The sequence below is a fragment of the Drosophila suzukii genome, chromosome 2R (genome assembly GCF_043229965.1).
Source record: "Drosophila suzukii chromosome 2R, CBGP_Dsuzu_IsoJpt1.0, whole genome shotgun sequence".
NCBI lineage: Eukaryota > Metazoa > Arthropoda > Insecta > Diptera > Drosophilidae > Drosophila > Drosophila suzukii.
Genome location: NC_092081.1, coordinates 11564018 through 11571499, shown reverse-complemented (window position 1 = coordinate 11571499; position 7482 = coordinate 11564018).

Sequence of the window (7482 nt, the reverse complement as noted above, 5' to 3'; positions counted from 1 at the left end):
TATAGACATGTCACTCGGCAACCTTTTTGATTTCCCTTTAGCCAGAACTAAAGCCGATTTCTCTCACGATAAATTGAAGATTTTATTTTACGACCTGTTGCTGCATCGATCGTCCTGGAATCACTTCTCAGACTCAGTTTCAACCTCAGAATCAGACTCATCCCCACTTGAAAGACCCATTTCGCTTTCGATGCCCCGCTTCCATCTGCAGATCCAAAATCGTTTCGTTTAAGATATTCTTGGACAAGAAATCGAAAGATTGGCAAACAGAGAAGTGTGTCAGATTATTTTTAAAAACGGAGGGCACTTAGGAACGATTCAATTAGCTCATGACCTGCATCCGAGTCGATGAGGCCCACTGGCTGTGTAAACACATGTTCTTGCAACTGATTTACAAATTTACGGTTACTGTCGATTTTGTGCTTCGTTTTGGCCAGGTTTTTTAAACGCCAGTTTTATTGCAACAGCCACCACCAAGTGGAACAAAAGGAATTCAATGGCACACTGAGGTGGAAAAGAAAAAGGAAAAACCGAAAAAGAATGGAATCTCGAATTGCATTTGGTTAGTCATGCGCGAAATAATGGAATAGCTACGACCAAAGCGGCAAAACACTGCATCTATATATATATATCAAAAATAATAATAATTACTGTTCAAGTTGCTCGCTTTTGTGTTGCACTTGTACCCAAAGACAACAGCTTGTCCAAGTCGAAGTTATTTATATGTTTTTTGTTGCCCGATATCTGCCTTTGTATGATCTCAGTGCACTGTTCCCTCACTTCGTTAATAATGGTTTAATTTTTCATATTTCATTGTTTAGCTGCCCGATTCTGCGATTCTGCACTGCCATCCAAGGACGCGTCAATGCGTCAGAGTCAGATATTATATGTTATGTTCCGTGGCTGATGTGACTCGATTTCTGGTGACCTCAGAAGGTTGAAGAACAGACAAAATTCCCGCAGGCGGACACTGACACATGGTTATAAAATAAGGGAAAGTACTACATATATATTTAAGCCTCATTTGATTATGATTAAGCATGCCCTTTTGAGTTGAACATGTCTTGAAACACAAAGAATGTCCTTCACTTATAGGAAATTTTTGTGAAGGGAACAGATGTCTTCTACAGAAACAAGGATTACACTAGGAGAAGGTTAATATATTTTAGGAGCCATTCTGTCAAAATGTATGCCCCTTTAACTTGAGCTTGTCTTGAAACACAAAGAATTTCTTCCAGTTATAAGAAATATTTGTGAAGGGAAGATTTGTCTTCCACCTTAGTTGCGTATGAAGAAGAAGGTTAATATATTATAAGAGCCATTCTTGTAAAATATGATCATAACTAAAAATATATTAGGAACTCATTTGAACATGCCTTGAAACACAAAGAATGTCCTTCAGTTAAAAAAAATATTTGTAAAGGAAAGATTTGGCTTTTTTAAAAGCAAGGATTATATATTGTTGAAAATTGATGCACAAAGAACCGTACATTTAGTTGTTTATAAAGAAGAGGTTATTACATTTTGATAGCCATTCTTTAAAAATATGAATTTAACTATTCATCCATTCTTAAAAGTTTGTAATAATTAGTACATGTATAGTGATGAAAGATTGAACCTAATATCTCATATCTCATATCTCCCACCAACATGTATTTTTTGGAACCTCCCACAGTACTTTTGAATTCGAGAACCTCGTCCGTCAGTAACTTCTTTTATCGCCAAGTAAATATTTGCCAGAACTTTCACCAAGACCGAATCGCTGGTGATTCAGATCGGAGAGCAACTCATAATTAAATGGGTATTCACAAGATACAAAACTGTGCGGTTAGAGAACCCCGTGACTTCACTCGGCGGACTTCCCAGGGCTGTTGGCTTGTCAGAATCTAGACCATAATCAGGTCGAATCGCCTAGTGGTGAACACTTTTGGCGAACCCCCAACAACAATGACCCCGCATTGATCATGGACAATTTGTTCTAATTCCGCGCTGGGCCAATACAAAACAGGAAACCCCATTGGGCCGTGGCTGGATGGATGATGCAGCGCATTCCGAGTCCAAGTTCCAGGTTTCAATAGACCCTCCAGGTCCCCCCAGAAACCCATACACCCATCCAATACCTGTTGGCTGTCTGACCTTGTTGCTATTTGCATAACGGCAAAACGGTGACTTAATTGCCGGCCGCCGTTGCCGCATCCAAGCGATTTGGGAGGTTCAAGCTCAAGTTTGGGTCTCTGGACCAGACTCAGCTGATTCGCCTGATTATGCTGAAGTTGACTGGGCGAACATGGAGCTGAATCCGCGGATGCGGGCGCCACGAGGCCCGAGTCACTGCCAATAATTGAGCGTGCCTCATAAATAACGGTGGTGAGTGCCTCCGTCCCCACCTCATCCAGCCCATCCTAGTCTTATGCCCCCTTGCATCCAATCTCCCCCCCCAAAAAAGCAGAGGCAGCGGCGGTAACAGCAACAAGTAGGACGACGACGTCGACGAATAAAGTTATTAACAATGCCTCAACATGTACGTGGTCCTCTCAAAATGGATGAACGTGACAAATACCAAAAGCTATGCGAAGCCATCTGCATCTACACTGAGAAGAAAAGGGGTTCGAGTCTAAGATTAAATTTGGTCAGTAATTGTAAATTATTATTTGTAAACCTGCAAAAAAAGAAAGCAAGAGTTTGTTCAAACCTTTTTACCCAATTTTTACTAATAATTTAATAATTCAGTTAAACAATTTTTCTGCAAAACTGATCGATCTATATACCACCTATCTAATAACAGAATTTTTTTACTTTGGCTTAATTTTTATAAATACAATTTTATTGTAAAACTGATGATATTAAACAAGTTCTTGAAAGCAATATATAATATTTTTTGTACATGTAATTTTAAATACTTCAAGTATTCATACTACATGAAGAATTAAAAAAAAAGTTTATAATAAATTTTAATTATGCACTTCCGTAATTTTTCAAAATATGGAAAAGGTTAAATTATTGATTTTTGTTATTTCTTTGGTTATCTTTCTCCACAAAAGTATAATAATTTTTCCCAGTGCTCTAAACCTGGCCAAATGTTTGTGTTGGCCGCTCCGCCAACAACATTGTCCATCATATCAGGTCTTTCGGAGTTCGGTGCGCAGAGCTCGAGTTGAAAAAGGGCAAGCCATGCCGACTGTGGTCGCTCCGCAGACGGTTCACTGTGTCCACCGGCCGAGACGAGACCGTTAACATTTTATTTGGCCAAAATGGCCTTTAATTTATTGCTAACGCCGATTGGGATTGCGATTGGGGGAGATTGGGAATGTTTTCATTGTTGATTTTGCACAGCCATTTCGAGTGGCACTTGTTCTAATTTTTCCATTTCAAGACCAATCAGCGTGGAGCGGGGATAAAGGATCATGGATCATGGATCATGGATAATGGCTAAGGCAGCTTGAAATCGAAGCCCCCTGAAACGTAGTTCCCATCATAAATATGTGTCCGATGGCTGGCATTTTAATAAATCAATTAAACCCTTGGCTACTCAAGTTGCGATCGGCGTTTCCCGCGAATCTGCATTACTCCTCGGGCCCGGGGGAATCCACCTTGGACCTCTGGTTGCCTGATCGCCTGATCCTCCTCCAGCCAGGAAGTGTCTACATCGATGTTAAGTGCAATCTAAGGACACAACAACGTGTGCCCGCAGTACACGTATTGGGGGGATTTTTGGGGCGGGGGAACACGTGTAATCTGCCTCAGTCTCAGGTGAATCTCTGGCACGTACATGAAAATATTACACAAGATAAGGGAATGCAACTGCCGCTGCTGCGGCTTCTACTGTTGCACTTAGCCAATTTTATGGCCCGTGAACATAGAAAATTGAAGGGAAACCAATAAATAGGCGTCCTGCTTAATGCTACGTTATAAGTATATCAAATTTCGGCATTTGTCTACCTATTAAACCAGAATATATTTATTCGTGATTATAAATGTTTATTTAAGTTACCTATGAAGAATGGTTGTTAGTCCATTATAATACATTATAGTTCTACCTAGAATTGGGGTAATTCTAAAATGCTAATCGTTTTAGGATACACATTTCTCAGTCCAAATAATTGCAAAGTATGTTTTAATTAACCTTTCTTAACATGGTTTTTTATAATCTATTATAAATCTACACAAAATTGGGTTGGCCCTGACATTAGAAAAAGAGATAATTCCAAAATTTGTATATTTTTGGAGCCCACACTTCTCAGTCCAAATGGATTCCCCTTTGTGGCGTTTGTACAACATCAGTTTTTAGTTCCAAGTAATTTCAAGTATAACCATAATTTTATGGTATTAGACATTTTTCAAGCAGTTGGTATAAGGTGACCAGATTGGATTTACCCAAACTTTAAACTAGATCTGAATTGTTGTAAAAAAGTGTATTAAATAATTTTTATTTGTGTGTTTTCGGGACGGCTTAGAAAGGAACAGATATCCGCATTGCGCTGGAAATTGCGAGTGAGAATTAGAATGCCCGGTCAGCAAATGCAGCGTAATTAATGCCGCTGCCTGGTCGCCGTTCCACCTGTCAGTCCCGCTCAGAATCAAAATTGTGACAGCCGACCGACCGCTTCCACCCACGCCCACGCCCACATTCCGCCCACATCCCGCTCCACAAACCAGAGACACATGACGATCAACGTCAGCGGCTGCAATGCAATTAGCAACTGCATCTGCATCTGTATCTGTATCTGCGACTTGACCAAGCTAAGTTCAATATCACCACGTCTCCCTCGGCGGAGTTACTGCGATTGATCCAAATCCTTGGCGGAGAAACTTGGCCAAAGTACTTAAGCCGTCCAGAGAGTTCTCGGCCAACTGGGTCACCGCTGTCACAGACGTCAATTGTTCGCCCGATATGTGCGAATATGCAAACAAATATTCAAATCTGTGGAGGAGGACCCGCCGAGTCATTTGACAAGCTTCGACAGCATCGGCACGAGCTCCAGAACGGTATAGTTATACGTTTTCGTATTCGGATTCAGAACCAGAAGCTATGGACCCCATGCAGTTGACCAAATGTGTGAGAAAAGGTGCTAACTTATGAGTTGACTGAGCACATAATGCTAAACGATCTGAAAATGTGGCAGTAGGAGACTTTGTTGTGGTCTAACAACAAGCTTATATTTTCAAAACAATCAATATACTCTGATTTACCAACCAAATTTATTAAAAAAGAATTACAAAAGTAAATAAATTAAGTTTACCCCCACATATGCTATCTAAATGATTATCTTTTTCAATAATAATGACCCATAATGATTAACTTTTGATTATGATAATTAGTTAGATATTATAGATATTATCAAAGTGGGTAAAAATAACATGCTCTCTATTGTAACATTCACGAATACCTAATCAAATAAAAAACAAATAAAACCACCTAGCTTCCTGGGTTCCCCTAAAATAAAAAAATACTTAAATAAAGCGCAGGCAAACAGCGATATTCAATTGCCCCCGCCACATGGACGTGGTTGGGACCCACTAAAATGGGAGGCGTGCAGTGGGGCCCTAAATTACCACATTATCGAGTACAAGGCGGTCCAACTGCCGACCAAAGGCCCCATGTCGATGCCACAAAACCCAGGGCGGCACGATTGGCATGGCATGGTACATGGGCAGGCCCAAGTTGTGACCCCACAGAAGGAAAAGCCACGATCGAAAGGAGGGGGAAAACGGAAAATGGTGGGGGAAGGCCGCGATTTTTGCTTCTCGTTCTCGTACAATTTCGACACTTTCGAGATTTTACTATAAAAATTTGCCATAAATTTGTTAGCGCGCCGCTTTTGTTGTGTCTTTGCCCCGGAATTCTCCTTCTCTTCCACAACAATCCAGTCCACCTTCAAGTCCCTTTTTCCCCTTGGTCTCTTCTATTTTTCAGTTTCTAGGGATTTTCTTTAACTGCGTTCTAGGCAGTGATGCCAAAGTTTAAAGATATATTGTAGGTCCAAAAATAATAATTAAATAACATGGACTCCCTTTTTTTAACAATTTTTAAACTTTATAAATGTTTTATATATTGTTCCTATATTTCTAAAATACTAATATCCAAAGTATAAAAATCTTTATTAATTATCCGAATACTGGAATATTTTAAAATTCGGATTTATAGAAGATATTTTATTTAGAAATCATCATGTGATCCTATACCTACAATTTTTAAACATTTATTTAGTTTTATTAGAGATTTGTAAATCAAATGAAACCCAATTTTTTGACCATCACTGATCCGCGACGCCTTGGAGGCTGGGTCTTAGCTGGAAACCTACACGCATGTCCAGTGCCTCTGATGATATGTACTTTCGCAAACATAACTGACATGTTTGGCTAAGGAGCCATAAAATAAATTCCACGGTCGGGAAGGATGGGCGGGTTGTGGGTTGTGAAGGGAAGGCCAAGCAGGCAGCACGTGTCTTGTCTTGGCCAAGTCAAGCAAATGAAGTTAACTCAATCACGGAGTGGCCAAGAGCCCTGCTCGGGTGTCGGCCGGCGAATAGTAAAAATGTTAGAATAACTTGTATAAAATTTATCAAGCTGCCGCTGCTGCCGTTTCCTCGCCACCATTCCATTCCATCCGCAGCTACTTTGGGGCTGGGCAAAGGGTTCTGAACTTGGACGTGGGTCTCCATCTGGCCAACTTCCAGCTTCATTCTGCTATCTTCTACCTCCTGCCACACGCTCAAGGGAGCAAAGTGATATTTATGCCAATTGTTGGCCAGCGCTACATGCGTGTGTGGGTCTTAGAAGTGCCAGTAGATGTAGATGGTCATGGAAATGGAAATGGAAATGGGATTGGGATTGGTCTGGATTGGGGCTAGGGATATACGGAAAAAAAAACAGGGGGTATTGAGATAAAACAAGATAAATAGGGGCCAAGATAGGAATAAGAATGGTATATCCTAAAATCCTTAGATAAGAACTAACAGAAAAGATATCATGTTTATAATAAGTTGGTACCCAATGATCATTTATAATGTTAAGTAAATAAAATATATATAGAAAAATAGATTACTGTTTCTAAAAATATATATAAATTAAAATTTTTTTTAATCTATTTATTGGAAATGTATATAGGTATAAACACTCATTATATTATAATTTATATTTATCAGTTTATTTATTTTTCTTTGTGTAGGGATCAAGTAAAGGGCTGTGTTTCTGCCGTTGTTATTTTAAAGCAAACACAAACGGACACAAAAGGTGAATTCAATTTATTACGAGAGCATTTCAAACTCACAGGCAAGGTTGAAGTTGAGCTGGAGTCGCCGTTTGACTGGGAGTTAAGAACGCGGCTTATCGGAGGCAGTAATCCCTGGGAGCTGAGCAGATGGGGCGCAGGCGCAGGCGGAGGCCAAATGCAATTATGTGTATTTTATGCTCCGGCTGGCTTCATACTTTTGCCTGATTGACAAATAAATTTGCGATCCATGCGTGACGATAGGCGGATGG